This window comes from Engraulis encrasicolus, chromosome 5, assembly GCF_034702125.1.
Source record: "Engraulis encrasicolus isolate BLACKSEA-1 chromosome 5, IST_EnEncr_1.0, whole genome shotgun sequence".
In the NCBI taxonomy this organism is placed as follows: Eukaryota; Metazoa; Chordata; class Actinopteri; order Clupeiformes; family Engraulidae; genus Engraulis; species Engraulis encrasicolus.
The window spans coordinates 39,708,474-39,726,508 of NC_085861.1; the positions used below are offsets into that span (position 1 = coordinate 39,708,474).

The 18,035-nt window shown below is 43.7% G+C and overlaps 1 protein-coding gene across 2 annotated transcripts in view; it reads right to left on the reverse strand.

Moving 5' to 3' along the window:
* The window catches only part of LOC134449411 (lamin-A-like), a 38,101-nt gene that overhangs the window by 15,548 nt on the left and 4,518 nt on the right, over positions 1–18,035 (reverse strand). The gene's annotated exons all lie outside the window — the stretch shown is intronic.

Here is an 18,035-nt window from a genome sequence, read left to right on the forward strand (position 1 = left end):
CGGCGAAAAAAAAAGAATCTCCTCCTAACAATATAACAACCGTTCTCGTCAGGAAACCACATCCATTGCTACTGGACAATGGAAGGATACATTCCCACGTGCAGTCCAAGTACACCCGTGCCCAACATGTGTCTCCATGGAGACCAGAGAGTATTATGGGCTACTTTTCTCAGTGTGTGGGGGGGTGAGTTTCCACAATTAGTACACAAAAAAAAACTGCCGTCATTTTTCAATATTTCCGTCATAGTTTACAATACGGCTCAGCGCATTTTGAATCGCTCACCAGGAAAAGAGCGTTAAATGGACCACTGTTTATCACTGGGGATGAGGCGCAAGTGGGATATGTTTACGCCAGAGGATTACACGCGCGCTGTAGCGCCTGGCTCCACCTGGCTCATCGTACAGGAAGAGAGGGAGGGAGCAGGGCGGCTGACAGCTTTGGCCCAGGAGGACAGAGTCGTCTGAAAGGTCCCCCCACCCAAATACATATTATGCAATGGGGACCCACTTCTTCTCGAACCCTGGGCCCGGGCCAACTGAACCTTTTTGCCATGGCTTCCCTGGAAGGTGGTATACAGTACAGGAAGAGGGATACCAGGGAGACTGGATGTGAGCGATGCTAATTTTAGGAAGTAGGGGTGTCATACGAGAGCACTCATGGAGATTTTATTTTGAGGAAATGAAATCAAAGCCGCCACACGCCGGTGACTGACTAGGCATCTGACTAGGCTACTATGTGCTTGTGCATAAACACAAGAGTGCGAAACAAATCAAAAAGGGATTACTATGGTCTTGTACACATGCATCAACATAATCAGATATGAAAATGTGCACACATGGACACACACACTTGCAATGAGAAAGCCTTAACATTTGCAAAGAGACAAGGCAGCCTTAACATTTACTTCACACAAACACAGACCCTCTGAAGTAGATCAATGCTGGGAAGTGAGGGGAGAAAGAGGAGAGGGGGCAGAGAGAGGGGGGGGGGAGCAGAGAGAGAGGGAGAAAGGAAAGCAGAAAGAGAGAGAAGCAGAGAGAGGTGGAAATATTTCATGGCTTTAAAAAAAATAGGAGGGAAAATGGAAGACAAAAAAAATCAACAAAAAGAATCCATCAGCCCCCCCTGCCTCTAGCCCACTATGAGTCATAGCTATCTTTGTCCACCTCTGTGACGAAAATGGAAGCCACAGTAAGGGGGGGGGGGGTGTAAGACAAGCAACGGCTGAGGGTGTGTTTGCTGTAGCGTTTCCATGCCAACGGGAGTTAGACTGCTGTAGTTCGAGTGGAAACACTGGTGTGTCGCACTTCCATCACATTTCTGGGGGAGGCCCGACCGACGTACGTGGAGCAGCACGCAGAGAGAGGGACTTTTCCCTTTTTTTTTTTTTTCCAAAAAAGCTCATTCTAAAATCAGGGATTCGGGAGCCCAAAAAAAAATCAAATGAAACATCCTTTCCATCCAGAGGGTCTGGCAGTGGACGGAAAGTCTGAAATGTCAAAAGGCATATGCTGTAGGCCTACAGTAAAAAATAAAAAAAAAAGCTGTGTTTAGCCGAGGCTGCTTATTACCCGAGCGAGCTGAAATTCGGAACAGCAGCGCCAGGCCTTATGGAGACCAGATTGCTTTTGCATGACTATTTCAATCCAACAATATAATCTGGTGACTCACACAGCAGAGGAAGAACATTTCCTGAGCTTCAACATCCAACTCTGTAGCAAAAAGAGCCATCGGACTTAAAAAGAGCCATCTGACTTAAATGTCTTACTTTTTTGGACGAATCTCATTAGATAATTAAAATTGAATCACAGCACATCTTGTAGGCCATGGGTGGGGAACCTATGGTTCAGGGGACTTTTACGGCCCATGAGGCGGTCCTATCCGGCCCCCGATATAATTGTAATGTTATGCAGTTTCACATGAAATATGACATATTTTGTAAAGCAGTCTTTGGAAATTACATTTGCATTTTCAGACCTCCAATATAGGCCTAAAGTGCAGGCAGAAATCCTGGTTTTCATTTACAGTTGAGGACGACATCACTAGCCCCCCTCCCGAAACCAGACACCTCTCCCGATTTCTCAGTAAGAACGACCATCATTCACCGTTTCTGTTACTCTGGAAACAAATACACTGATGGAGATAATGTTCAATGATTTGAATTTGGATTTTTCTATTGTTACGATGAGTTTAAACAAAAAAGGCCAAAAATGACAAGGACAAAATTATTAGCCCCCTGATCATTAATAGTCAATATGGCGCCATTTATGAACCAAAACTGACAACAGGCTCTGATAAGTTGCTACCTAGGTTGGCCCACATGCCCCACTAGGGATTTTGGCCCATTTCTTCACTGCAAAGTGTTCTAGCTGGTCCAAATCGCATGGATGCTGAGCATAGACATTAACCACAGACTCTCAGTGGGATTGAGGACTGGACTATGAGCGGGTGATTCCAATATCATGGTTTTAGTGTCCTTGACGAACCTCTGAACTAATCTAAATGTATGCTTTGGGTAACAATGTTTTTGGAAGACCCAGCAATCCAGATTCAGACCCCGACTCCTGTGTCTGAGGCTGAATAACAGACTAAACTTGATGCCCCACCACTGTGTGTAACTGTGGAAACTGCTTGGCCTCATTAGACCAAAGAAGCATTGGACACCTGCCTAGATGATTGTTATTGACCTGGCCTCACCTGGAGTTTTTTCCCCCACCAAGAAAGACAGTTGTTAGGGCTTGTCATCATATTGGGCTGTGGGGCCATCATCACAGAAGAACCCCTTTACTAAAGGCAGTGCATATCAGAGTGTTATTGAGCTTTGCCTGTGAACATTTGAAAGTCAAAAATGAGTTTTGAACATCTCTGCTTTCATCTGATGATATTCAATTGCACCTACTTTGATGCATGAATTCTGCTTCTGTCAGGTGAAGAAAGGGATAGGCCTTGAATCGTTATAAGATGGTTTCCACAATTAAACATGGTGGTGGATGCATCATTCTGTGGCAGCCTCAGCCACAGGAAACCTTGTTTGGGTGTACGGCACCATAAAAACATGAAAATAATGATAGAATGTGGAAAGTGACCTTGCAAAAATATGCTCATAGAGGGAGCTAAGATCTTCACTGGATCTTTCAATAAGATAATAACCCAAAACCTGCATCCAAAATAGTTCAAATGTTCTTCAAGGATACTAAAACCATGGTCATGGAGTGGTTCAGACCTCAATCCTTTAGATAGTATTTGAAGAGTGCTGAAAATGAATGTCCATCCTCAACATCCATGCCATTTGGACCAGCTTAACTATTTGCGATGAAAAAAATGGGCCAAAATCCCTGGTAGGACATTTGCCAACATAGTTAACAACTAATCAAAGTGCCTGGTGTCAATTTTTGTTCATAAATGGCACTGTATTGACTATTAATGATAAGGGGGCTAATAATTTTGTCCTTGCCATTTTTACACTTTTTTGTTTAAACTCATTGTGAAAATGGAAAAGTCCAAATTTAACTTATTGGATACTATCTCCATGGTGTATTTGTTTCCAGAATAACACACATTTATTAATAATGATCATTCTCAATGATCAATGAAGAGATATGTCTAATTTCAGGAGGGGGGCTAATAATATCGTCCTCAACTGTATACTAGAGCCCTTGGAGGACTTTAAAAATTTTGAAGTGGCCCTTGAATGAAAAAGGTTCCTCACCACTGTTGTAGGCCAAGACAAGGGTAGACATGCTCAGGATGCCACACCATTTATCATTACATCCGTTCTGTGTTTTTGAAGGTTTTACTGTGCTTTTGAAAAGTTTCACACAAAGAATTATGATTGCAACTGACAACGGGGTCATAAGCTTAGTTTCCCCAGAAGATATACTTAAAGTGCGTATTGAAAGTTGATTTTATGCTTGAATTCACACGTAATATTGGTTGGGGAGTATTTTTATGAGGTCTGTGAAAAAATCATGATCATTCACCATCCCCATCACCAGAAAAATAGATCAAAATACCGATTTGGGTTCTTTTACTTTCCCGCCAAGTGACGTAGCTAGAGGTTGCAGTAAACCCTTGTTACCAAGGAGATGGCTGAGGCGTATCTGAAGAGTTTTGAGTAGTAGCAAGCGAGTATTATCAAGCGAGTTGAGCATAGTTATTAGTGGAAATTTAGTGGTAGTTGATCGTAGTAATTAGTTGTAGAGTAGTGTTAGTAGTGGAGTTGTGAAGTAGGCCTAGTATTAGTGAGTTGAGAGTAGTTAGGTGGAGAGTTAGTCAGTGAGTTTAGATTTGTAGAGCAGCTGTTCGTTAGTAGCGTTGTGGAGAAGCCTAGAATTAGTCGAGAGTAGCCTAGTTAGTGGAGAGAAATTTCAGTTGTGAGAGTAGTGTTTGGTTTGTAGTACAGTGCAGGAGTAGTTGTTGGTAGAGTAGTGTAGTAGTTATTAGAGATGGTTAACAATTGCGTTTGTGGTGGATGTACGAACTCCAGTCAGTCTGGACACCGCGTACATCATTTTCCCAGTCGGAAAAGGGAATCTTTCCAAACGTGAAAAAAAAGTTTTTATTATGATGTTGAATGTCGCATTTCTTTTCCCGATATAGATATAACACCACCCACGACCACAATTACCTATATTAGTGTTTAACCTGCCATAGACACTTTAAGACTCACTGAAACACCTGTGTGTCCATAAACCACTGCGTTATGGACATTCCCAGGATTCTGGAAGGAAACTATCAGCCATGCACAAAGACATGGGATAGCAATGCATCTACAAAATTATGACATGAAATGGTCTGCATGGGTGACAGATATAATCATCAGTTACATGTCAACCTGTGCCAATTTAGACATGGGGTATGAACTTGGAATTCTCCCTGAATCTTCTACACAACGGAATGCCTACTACAGAAACATATAGCATGTTATGTAATAAGTGTAATTATGGAGTTCAAGACTTGCACAAGCTCACTGCAGTTCAAACAGAAGTATTAACAACATTCTGAGCATTCTTCAGTGTCATCCCGAGAGGTGCATTATCCACCTGAAAAGCAGGAGCAGACCAATGACCCGTTTTAAGATGTGCTTAACCTGAACCACCAGGTGATAGACACGCAGACACCCCCAGCTTAGGTTACCTCTGATCCGTCTCACGCAAGCTCTGTAGAATCAGCAACCATCAAGTCAACACATCACACGCACATGTGTACACATGTCACGGTGGTGACCTACACACACACACATTGATATTTAAAAGAGAAGAACTGTACACACCTATATAATGAAGTCTGCCACCCCACCACCACCACCACCATCACCACCGCCACCACCACCGCTACTACTAAAACAGCAGCTAAAGTAAGCTGGCCCGCATGTGGGAGCAGCTCCCCAGGGTGGGGGACCCTTTGGTGAGTCACAGTCCAAACAAAACAGACTTTTCCAGGGAAATAATTAGCCCAGGGTTTCCCCCCTTTTCACTAGTGGATGATTGATTAAAAGATTTACCCTACACTACTCAACTCAACATACTATACGAGTCGAGTCACTTGCGCATACCGCAGGGCGAGGTTTCCTTTGAACTGGTGTGTGTGTGTGTGTGTGTGTGTGTGTGTGTATGTGTGTGTGTGTGTGTGTATGTGTGTGCGCGTGCACGTGTGTGTGTGTGCGCGTGTTGAAAGAGTACATTTGCGAAGAAGGAAAATGGGGGAGAATGGAGAAGGTGGTGTTGGACCTCCTGATGGTCCAGCAGTGGAAATACACTACATATAGAGCTGTGACTCAGACCTTCCCAAAAACACACTTTTCCTAACTCGGCACTTACTATTATATATACTTCAACAGTCCACTATGAATCAGAGAGATCTGCACTCCGAACTCTTGGAGAGGGTGGATGAAACAAAACGGCGGCGATCCTGATCCTAAATGATTCATAAAACGTTGGCAATGCTACTTGGAAAAGGAAAAGTACCACAGAAACCTCGAACAGTAGAGAGGTGAAATGTGGTGCAAGCATTGTGTTGCAACTTGCAAGCCACACTGCACCACATGTGAAGACCATTCAGATGTTTCAATGTGTGCAAGCCAAGGTGTGTCTTTTTTAAGACACACAGCCCTCTGACAAAATCACACTGAAATTGATAACATACATTACATACCCCCACAAAACACACCCATACAAAACACACCCACACATGCAAAGAGACAAGTAACGACGGGCTTTAACACATTCTCCTGTTGTCCCCCATGGGGTTGACGAGGCATGTTAGTTTGGCCAAAACGTGTTTTTTAGCTGGAAGGCAAGTCTCCCGTCATGCCTACAGGGAATATTCCAACATGGCTCCGACAAGAAGCATGCATCACTTGTGACTGTCCTGGCCAGTTTATTTTTACTACCCATGTACAGTAGTAGCAGTGGTGTGGGTGTTAATGCACTTCAATTCAAAATCAGATGTAATACATAACAATCAGAAATAAAGGTCACGGTCTTAAAAAAAAAACAACTAAAATGTCTACCTTCACTGAGACAACTCTCTATGGTGACTGAGTAAAGCTTCCTTTATGTAGCATGGCAACAAGAATTGCTACTAATAGACAGTATGTTGGATTGGCTCCTCTAGCGTAGGCCTACATGAGCTTACACAGCAGGTACGGCTGCAAGTTAAGAGGTGTGTTGGAAGTATTTAGCGTCACATCACAAGTTGAGATAATTATATTGGCACTGCAAAGCCAACTGTTGCACAGGGTAAATCCAGTTAACGTGTTCTACTGCCATCTATCAGTAGCAAATGTGTCACTCACTCTACACAAATGTGTTCTGGCATCGTAGAGGTTCTGCTCAAAAAAAGTTAAGCTCTGTTTCCCATGATGCACCATTGGTCTAGTGGGCCCAGAGTCTGGGCTTTCCATGACCTTTTGAAAAAGTCACAGAGAGCTAACATAAAAGATAGGAGATCTAATCAGAGTGTGTTTTCACATAAACCAAACATGTGGACTAAAGCCTCGAGCAAGACCTTGCTATGCCTACACTACACATTCGAGTGTGGCTTTATCACGATTCTCAAACTTTATCTCAACACTTTTCTGTATTTCAAAGTCACCGCCTTAGGTAGGCCTACATTTCTTTACTGTGTGTGTCACAGTACGCAGTACGCAAACAAACTGCAAACAACTTTTTCGCTTGGTAGCTTGTCTGCCTCTCGCTCCAAATCACTGGAGGGTGTGAGCGTTGAGTGATGAACAGTCACAATAAGAAATAAAATGATTGTAATGATGATGATGATGATGATGATGAGGGAGCAAAACAGACAAAACCAGTCTGCAGCACACAATATTAGCTTTATGTTCCCCATTTGAATATGGTTTGCTTATTCAAAAACACATGAGCATTAACCTAAAACCATATTTCCATATAGAAACACTTCCAAATTCATCACGTGTAACACATACATCAGCCCAACAATGCAGTCAAAGTAGACAACTTAAAGAGCTCGCTTTTGAATTAGCCTTCCCACATTAACTACCAACATCTGGCACAATTAGCATTTTTTTGTCTTGCTCTATAATCAACACTTCCTGAGAGTGCTCACTGGTTACCACATGTCAGGAGGTGTGGCACCAGATTTGAGGCCCTTGGCACATCATTCTTTATGGGGCCCCCTGTTTCCTGAGAACATAAGCGGTGACAAATGAATGAAACCTCCTCCTCATCATCATCCCACTCACTCCCGCCAGAAACCTCTGAAGTGTGTGCTGTACTACGCTATACCCTTCATGTATAGCAACAATAAACACCATCTGATTGGGGGTTTGTCAGAGAATAAACACAGACGAGGCCCAGACACTCAGATCTATAGTCTACTCGCAAACAGTCTCTCCTTGTGCAGCTGCAGAAAGGTTTGGAGGCAGGGCTGGACTGGCAATGTGGCATGCAGGGCATTTTCCCAGTGGGCTGAGAGTCATCACTCATCAGCGGCCAATGCTTTTGTGTTTTTGTTTCAAAAATTCCCTCAGGGAATTTAGTTGGGGCTGTCCATATATATATATACAGTCTAATATACAGCGGACTGAGCCAATCATGGGGGTGGGGGTGAGGGGCTGGTGTGTGCCAGAAAAGTCAGGGCCAGTTTGTGGTCCCAGTCCAGCCCTGTTTGGAGGGTTTAGTGTTAGATGAGTTGAATTGCTGGGGAAGGGTGGCTCTTTGCAAAGGGGGGCCGGGGCATCAGGAACTTGGAGAGCAACCAAACGTAGAACTCTGTGGTTAGGAGTTGGAGTAGATGTTCAAGTTCCTGCTCTCGCTCTCTCGCACGCAAGGACACGTGGACGTGCCATGTGAGGGTAGGGATGGGGTGACACTGCACTGCTACATTGGGAATACTGGGATGTGCGGGTGCTCTGGGTTGTCAGTTACAGTATTGTAACACTTAACACTGAACACACACACAGAGTCAGACACAGACGGAACTCAAATCCAAACAAAGACACAAACATTAGACAAGCCCTCAGGTCTGGACCTGATCGACTTCAAAGCATTGGTTGTAGCAAGGCAAGCCAGACGACAACGTCTACTCTTAAAAGTGAGCACAAGACAGAGGACTGACTCCCCACATCTAAGTATCCCTGCTCTGGAGTGTTGGCGAGGACAAGAGCGTGGCTTCGGTCTCTCGACTAGTGGCAGCAAGACTGCCGACAGATAGTCTGAAGGATTAACACCAAGCTCATGCTTGAGTCATGAACTTGCAGACAATTTATAGAACACTAGGTTCACACTCCATCCAACTACTACGCACAAACTCAGTCCATGCAGAAAATAGGATGTCTGCAGCACATGAATAAGCCTGCAGGTATCCCCTCCCTATCAGTTTATCAAGTGCTAGCATGCCATCCTGAACATGCAGAGGGCACATTAGAATTACATAATATGGCTTGAAAGCTACTGATACCCGTTATGATGATTTTACTGTAACATTACAAAACTCTGATGGGAATAGGCCATATTTCTGAATCCATCTGCCCTCCCTGCACACAAGGTGTTATGCATCTGATGACACAAAGGAAGCACTTCGCTTATCTTGAGACAACTCCATACGATATGGGGTGGATCTCATTGCACAAAAAGCAGAACTTCGGCATTGTAATCTCTAGTTTTCTTTCCCTTGCTTTTGCTTGAGCGGGAAGAGCACACAAATACAACCGTTGAGTGTTTACAGAGCCCCAATGGAAACATCTTGAGCTCATTCACTACATAAAAAGATGCCAGCTTCTAAAAGAAATACAGCATATTTCTTTACACCACTAGGGAGGCTCCGGAGATATAACGAAGGAAAATGAGTCAAACATGTCTCCATCAGACATACAAACAGGAGACGTCGTTTTGGTGTGTCTGCATGTATGTATGTGTGTGTACAAATGCATAAGTCTGTGTGTCTGTGTGCGTGTGTGTGTGTGTGCGCGTGTGAGTGTGAGTGTGAGTGTGAGTGTGTGTGTGTGTGTGTGTGTGTGTGTGTGTGTGTGTGTGTGTGTGTGTGTGTGTGTGTGTGTGTGTGTGTGTGTGTGTGTGTGTGTGTGTGTGTGTGTGTGTGTGTGTGTGTGTGTGTGCGCGTGTGAGTGTGAGTGTGAGTGTGAGTGTGCGCGCGCAGCTCCACCATATTTAAGTGATTTACTTTCAGTGAGTGAGTGACTCATTAGTTCTTGGCCAAAGTCTGGTTTGGAAAAGCCTTGAGTGCCATGGAAACTCTGAGACACACACACACATACATACAGAGACACACACAGACACAGGGATCAGATGTTTGGGGCCCAAGGAAAGGGGTGGCCCAGAATTGGGACCCTTATTGAAAAAGTGGAGGCCCTGTCAGATGATCTTGTTCCAGGCCCGTGCAAAGTTGTCAGCGGCCCTGCACACACATACACACAGCAGTCAGCAGCCATCCAACACATTGTGGTACCAATGGAACATAGAAATGGTGCATGGATGGCCAGAAAACCTTCCCTTTCATTATCTTCCTGTACTCCCAGCTCCACTCCAAACCAACAAAGAGGCTTCTATGCCCATACAGCCCATTTACAATGCTCTCCACATCTGGTTTCCATCGCCTTTCCATTTGTACGAGAGGATTTTTACAGAGTGCTGTACCTCCGCAGCGAAGCCAATGGGAAAACGTGCTTGCAAAAAAAAACGTAAAAGGTACCAGGAGCTCAGCCTAAACGACCAACATGGTTCCCATAAAAAGGAAGTTATTTTTGGTCCTTTTCAAATATTAGGGTTCATTTGGGGTCCTCAATCAAGTATTAGAATACAGTTGGGGTGCTATATTAAGTTACAGATCAAGTACAATTACAGTTCTGTTGGGATGTAATATTGAGCATAACAGTAACATGGTTGACTGGACTTCTTACAGTGTATATCTTTTACGATATTTAAACGACAGAGAAAATATTAAAGGAGCACTTGAAGACCAAAAAACATTTATTTACAACTTTACTCCAGGCCAGGGTCAAAATTACAGTACAAGCTAATGTTACTGAGCATGCACAAGTAAAACAAGACATGGACATTCAGTATCACCAGTAAACACTGGGGGAAAACTAAAGAAATGGGTCAGAGGTTGCCTACACCCAGCCTTCCAGAGAGGGCACGCAGCACCTGAGAAGGCCCATGACACCGGATCCTGACTGGAGTCGCAAAGGGGAGATTCCATTAGAACATGAGGCCTGACAACCATGCAGCACACTGAAATCTGACTGACGACGAGGTAGTAGTTATTTTCATCATGCATCTCAAAAGAAATCTCATCATCTAAAAAGAGTAGCCTAGGATTTCTTTAGCGCTGTAGATGTTCCTAAGGGGATTCTGTTTTGACATCCCAATAGCTATTCCCACATGGATTTCCTTTTAACATTCCATTAGCATTCAACAATTGTGCAGGCACAGCAAAAGTACATATTTGGGAGCACAATGGAATGTTCAGTCATTGTTCAACCACTGAAAAAAAAGTCTATGACTGCCGTTACTCTCGGGAGACGTCACACTGCTCAGTGTCTTCATTAATTTAACTTCATTTGTGATTTGTGGACAGACCTAACTCACTGTTGTCTTGGTATACAACAAAATGCTAGGAATGCATTGACAGTGTTTCACGAGCTCTTCCTGACAGAGGCGGCTTCAGAAATACAGGTGTGTGCCTGCTGTCGTTTACGACACAGAATTCCACAACAAAGGTCGCATTGGTGGGTGTGGTTTGGTCTACTACAATATGTTCTGGTTGGGAACACTGCATGAACATATGTATTCTATCCTACGTAGTGACTTTTAGGGTTTGTATTTCATGTAGTTTTTCGTTCATGTCAGTTGTTGAACCTTTAAGTATTTCTAAGATTTGAATGAAAGGAAGACAAGCTCGACTGCTCAGTCCATTACAAAATTATAGCTAAATGTCTAAACATTTTCAAGCTATGCGTTTGGATAAAAGATCAAAAGAGCAGTATAAAATTAGTTGTACACATATATTGCACTGTCTTACTTGCAGGAAGTAGAGTGGGGGGACTCATGATAAAGGAAACATATTCTTGACACATCAGAAGTACACAGGCAGCTATAATAGGCAGTGATAATTTCTGCTGCCACAAGTTGGGGAAATACATGGGAGGAAAGGTTTTCAGTGAAATAATGAAGCCATGTCATATCTCTCATGCCTTATGCAACGCTGAAAAACAGACGTCTGTCACTGATTATCCAACAATTAGGGAAAAAGGGGCAGGAAAGTTGTGCAAGGGATTCAAGCAGTACTGCATGAGAGAAAAAATGCCTAGTCAGGAAAAAAGATGGATAGTTGATGCACACTATACCACCTAGTAAGCACTGCTGTCTTGTGTTGCATTAGAGTAGGACACAGTACTAGCTTGACTATTTTAAGCCAGTGACAGCCTACTACCATGCTGAACAGGAAACACAATGCCATCTCCGTGTGCCAATGGGTGGGGCAGGAGATGGTTTTAAGAACAGGAAAAATAACATGTGGGCAACACCACCACCACCACCACCACCACACACAAACATTTCACAATCAAACTACCTGAACATGTCCAAACCCATATCCCTTAAAAACTGACCCAAAAATCCCCTTTGGCTTCTTTTGAAGGGAGAATTTCAGCCAATTTCAACATGCAATTGTTGCTCACACCACCCTTTCACTTGCCATTACCCAAAAATGCAATATTCAGCCTTTTCTGGTCTTGACCAGCTAACGGGAGTATGGGTTTGTAAACATTGTTGTTTGAAATGTCTTAACAAGCATGTTGAAATTGAATATGAACATTTGAATTTGAAAATTAAATTTGTCAGAATTCTCCTTTAACCCCAGGAATAATTATATTCCGTTGACTTCCAACTATTTATCCATATCAAACAGAAACTGACATATGTGACGCGTTCACAGAGATCTGAGGTGCAGTAACACGCCTGTCTGTCTGCAGCCATAGCATGCCATCATAGTTGTATAAGTGTTTGAGATAACCCACAGATAACCCCTTTTTAGCTGAAGTGGCATCTCGCTGTCTGTATCATTGTACCGTCACCCGAGTCCCAAATGACTGCTGTAAAACAGTGTGCAGTGTCTGCAGACTCTGACATATAATGGCATGTTCCTTATACTACATTGTGGAGATGAATGAACTACAGTACTTTCATGTGAATACAGCAGAACACTTTAGTATGAAACCCTGAGCAAAGACACTATGGAAAGCCTCAGGATATACCCAAGGGCTTTATTCCCCACTGAAGGGAAAGTCCAGATCTTCTGTATTTAAAAAAAGAAAATAAAAGACCTACAGCACAGTTGTCTCGTCCTTAATGTGACTGATGCATTCATGAAGAAGCTATCCAAACTCAGACACATGAGTTTACATACAGCCTTATTCTGGAGTCAGGATTAGAGGCTTTTATTCCACATCTCCAGCCAGTGATGACAGAGGCCGTACTATTGTACACAGCAGAAAACCTTTCAGCTGCTCTGCAGTTGATCAAAAGGTGCATTTGAGAAAGAGAAAGAGAAAGAGAAAGAGAAAGAGAGAGAGAGAGAGAGAGAGAGAGAGAGAGAGAGAGAGAGAGACAGAGACAGAGACAGAGACAGAGACAGAGACAGAGACACAGAGAGAGAGAGAGAGAGAGAGAGAGAGAGAGAGAGAGAGAGAGAGAGAGAGAGAGAGAAACAAGAGAGCTAGAAAGGAGGTACAAACAGAGACAGAGGGAGGAGGGTAGAGACCCACACAGCAAGACAGAGAGAGTCAAGATAGGCAGTGGAGATGGGTGTGGGCACGTGTGTAAAAATGGGGGAGCAGGACATAGAGACCAGCAGCAGGGGCATGCAACTCACACGTGGGGGCTCTGTATCAGCCAACACAGGAGACGTGTAACTGTTGCTGTGACGCTGACACACACAGAGAAAGACACACAGCTGAAAGGGGGCATCCGCCGACTCGTATGATCCGAAGTGAGAGTGACCTGACCAGCTGTGCACAGTGGCCAGGGTAGGCAGCATTTGTCGCCTGCAGTCAGTCAGTGAGGCAGCAGGCAACGGCCCCATGTCTGTCTGAATGAATGAATGAATGAAAGACAGACAGACCGACAGACATTCCCTCACTAGCTGTGCTATTGGGTCACAAGGCCCTCACACATGGCGCTACACTAAATGGGAGCACTGTTGTTCGCCCCGTTGGCACACTGTACTGTTACTGTGTACTGGAAAACCCGAAACAACAGTGATCAAACACATGCCCGCCCAGGACAAAATAATGTCAGATAGGACAGCAGAGCAAAAAAAAAAAGCAATACACTTAAAGAGAGTGTCGAGAAGTTTCAATACTGCTCTACTCTAAACAAAATGATATGAATGAGCTCATGGCATGGAAAGTGTAATATTAACTGAGTGTAATTTTAAGACTTTGCTCCTGTGAATATCAGGAAGGCTTTCTGGTTACTCATCTACTGTACGGGCACATGACCAGTCGGTGACAAAGGCTAGGGCCTGGGCAAACATTTGTATTGGACAAAACCTCCCGCAAGCCTTATCTACTGTGTCACTATTTTAACTAATCCTTTTCATCGCAGCTCCACCCATTCAACACTTTCACCACACATTAGTCTGTGCTGTGGTCTAGACACAGACACATAATAAAAAAGTAAATATTAAAGACAGCACTACTCCTACTCGGCTCAAAGCTTTGGACAAATCATTTTAAAAAGTTGTGGAAAAGCAAAAGAGAGTTTCCAAGCACTGACTGACTGACTGACTGGCTTGACAGTGTGTCTGGCTTCAGATCATTTGACCATGGCAAGGCAATTCCCACAAGGCTCTGAACAGCATCTGACTCACCCGATCGTCAGCTCAAGCACCGCCACACACCACCACACACACTCACCCAAACCCAAACTCTCACCCCTCCCGCTCCCGCTCCCTCATACGCCCATGGCAGCGCTACACTGCAACCATGGCAACCAAACAGTCCCCTCTAAAACAGACTGCAGTCTGCTGCCGGTCTGCCTGGCCGGCTACAACGTCAGAGATGGATTCTCACTGGGACCTAAAACCTCATAATTGGCTCGATTTCCGCACTGTGGCATCTGAAGGCCTGGGCTCTTCCTTGGTAGCAACTACTTTCCACTATCCTCTGAGGTTTCATTTTTAAAAAGGGGGGGGGGGGGGGGGGGGTTGAAAAAGCTAAGTAAGCTACTAATTACTCTGAAGCAGTGTTTGTGAAGGACAAGGGGGAAAAAACCATGAAGTAACCATGGGAACCATTTACAATTTGCAAAACATAAGTGTAATGAATACTCCAAAGACAAATGAAAATCAAAAGGGACAAAAATTACACAATATGCCGGCCCGCGTGTACTTGTAGACTTATTCATCATCCTAAGAGGTAGGCAATTATGCAACTCTAAATATCTTGAGTCTAAAACAACACCTGAGGAATGAGACGCACCTTCTCTGGCACACCTTGCCTTCACAGTTACACACCAACACTGCACAACGACAAACGTAACCCTTGACAAATCCGAATGAGGAAATGAATGGATGAATGAATGAATAATAGTGAAAGGGGCCATGAGCAAGCACTCGGAGCACCCAGGAAGAGGTCTGCAGCAACACCATGCTCAGTGCTGACAAGTGCAAACAACATCTTTTGAAACATGCTGTCCTCAAGTCTTGTTTACAGAACGAGGGCTACAGCAAAGCCTTGTGTGATCCATCTCTCTTCACCCTGATGCTAATCAACCACATGAAAGTGAGACATCCCATGTGGAGATAAGGTGAGGGAAGAGTCTAAACAGAAGTGTCGTGGTTGCATTTATTATCAAATTGAATAAATAAGCCATTATGAACATCCAGACAGATCTTTATCAGTCCTGCATTCTGCTACACTGATATCAAAGTCAGAGGAAGACTATGTCCCAGAGAGCTTCCGGAAGGCTATTGTGGAAGGCTCTGGGAAGAGTTACATGGGAAAAGCCTCGCTCAGTGTGAGCAGCCATGGGTGTGGGCAGTGATGTTTAACTAGTCATTATTCACCTCAGCTACAGACTGGGTGTGGTCGCCTGAGGCCGTTTTTTTTTTTACCATATACTGTACCTCCACGCCTTCAGGTGTTCCAGTGTTTCTACAGCACAATACTCTACACCCTACCTAGACCAAACCGATGTAGTGTTTCCCCATACATGGACCATTCATTCTGTTCATGGACACCGCAGAATAAAAAGCCAAGCACCACAATTTGATCAACAGCCACACATACGTCAGTTGGGGTACATGCATAGCACTTGTGCAGGCTGAATCCTATTTGTTTTTTTTTGTTTTTACAGGAAACACTGCAATGCAGAGTGCTACAAGCACACACCTACTTACACACACACTTACACTGATATTATGTTAAGCGACCTTGTGTGTTTTGAAAGGTGCTATATTTAACGAAAGTATTATTATGATTAATGCTTACCACACACACGCACATAACATTAAAATCCCACTGCCATTTACAGTTGCCCCTAAGCGCGTTAGGCGAGTTCTGTTTAGCCTACTTGGCTTGCCAAGATGCAACAGCCGAGTCACCGGTGGAGAGTGAGTAGTGTTGATTACCAACTGGTGCCAGCCTCTAGGTATCTGGCACTGGAGCTGAAATCAGAGAGAGTGATGTACTGTAATTGTCACCCATTCGCTAAAGTCAACTGAGGACCGCAGGGTCCCACTGATCCTCCCATAAATAGAGAGAGCTCCGATAACACACACAGTAAATGTTGCGGTGTTAATTTAACTCTTAAAGAGCTCATTTAAGTCTGAATGATGTCAAATCAACTCGTTAAGTGTTAAATGAGCACTGCAGAATTGACTGTGCACAAGGCAAGATGAATGGCGTTTTAAACATGACATTTTCAGAGAGAGAGAAAAAAAGTCTGAAAATAAAAAACAATTTGTTTAAGTAAGAGGTTCAACAACATGTAGCCTACTCCACAATTAACAAGCTTCCATTCCAACTTTAACAATTAACCTTTGAAAATCAGGAATATTTGCATTCTTCCTCTGTTGTTGGAATGTTCCATTTTACAAAGGGCACGAGGAAGAAGAAGCTTTATTACACCAAGAGATGCGGAGGAGGAAGTGTGGGGTGGGGTGTGCGTCGGCATTACCAGGACACAAGCGTGACAGTCTTGTTCTCCAGCATGCTCTCATCCTGAGGGTCTGGGTAATTACCCTCAAATGTCACACAAGCCAGTTTTTCAGATCGGTGTCTGAAATGGCAAAGTTCTCTCTTTGATTATCAAGTAGTTTAGTAGCTCCTGAGATGAATACAGTGTAACATTTCAAATGTTTTAGACTTCGGGTCTGTTTTTTCATCGCTACCCTGCACCCTGTTATTTACCCTTATGATTACTGGCAATGGTACTGAATGATGACAGATATTGATCAATGGTGATTACCGAGTAGTATTGTTCTTGCATGTCTATTCTGCAAGTCAAATGAGAAAGTCGGTCTCAGTTAAACCACGGAGTAAAAACACTTTTGTACTTTGCCTGTGAAATCTAAAGCTGTGAAATGCGTTCCAATAACACACCGTCTGCTTGCGACTCACTTGAGTCAGATTCTTATACTGATATGACAACATCTGTGTGCATTATCTTTCCACATCTGCATACACAAATACCGTCTTAGGTAAATCTCGTACAACAAAAGAAAAAAATGTCTTGAAATCCCGGTCGCTGCATGGCGTGCATGTGTGAACTCTGAGTCACTGCGAAGCAGGTTCCAACGAATCCAGAAAAGACGGTGACTTTTGATGTTTTTTGCTTGTGCAATGTGTACTTTACATCCGACAACCTTGGAGACACTCCTTATTACCCTGCTTAGAACCCTATAAAAAATTGCCTTTGGGGAGGGGTTTTCCTCTAAATGAAGGTCTACCACCATTAAATACTAGACTTTTTAATAACTAATAACTTTAATAACTACACTTTTCATAACAACCAAGAGATATTGAAGAGGTATTGAAATGTGTCGAAATACTTAAATGTTAAAATTATTATTTGTGTGTTTATTAGTATTAAAGCATTCTGAGCTTTTTCTGGTAGAGCATACCTGGTACTCATAGTAGACACCCTGGAGGGGAAACCCTCCATTATAAGCCACCGTTTCACCATCCACACCACAATACACACTTCAATTATGTACAACAATTTCATCAAGATAAAATCTTGGATATGACCCCATATTCTCACATCATCTTTCCTTGTTCCACCTGCAACTTTGCCCCCTTCTCAGCCCTATAGCACGGCTACCTGACCTTCCACCCCCAATATCACCAGCTTGCACCCTCCAGATCCCCTCTAAGTCTACCCACCAGAGCACAGTTACCTGGTCTTCCACTCCCAAGATCACCACCTTCTACCCCCAATATTCCCGCCTCCCACCCCACTACAGTTACCTGGACCTCCACCCCAACATTACCGGTGTGCCTGTGAGTGCCAGCAAGTCAAGTAGCTCAGTGTTT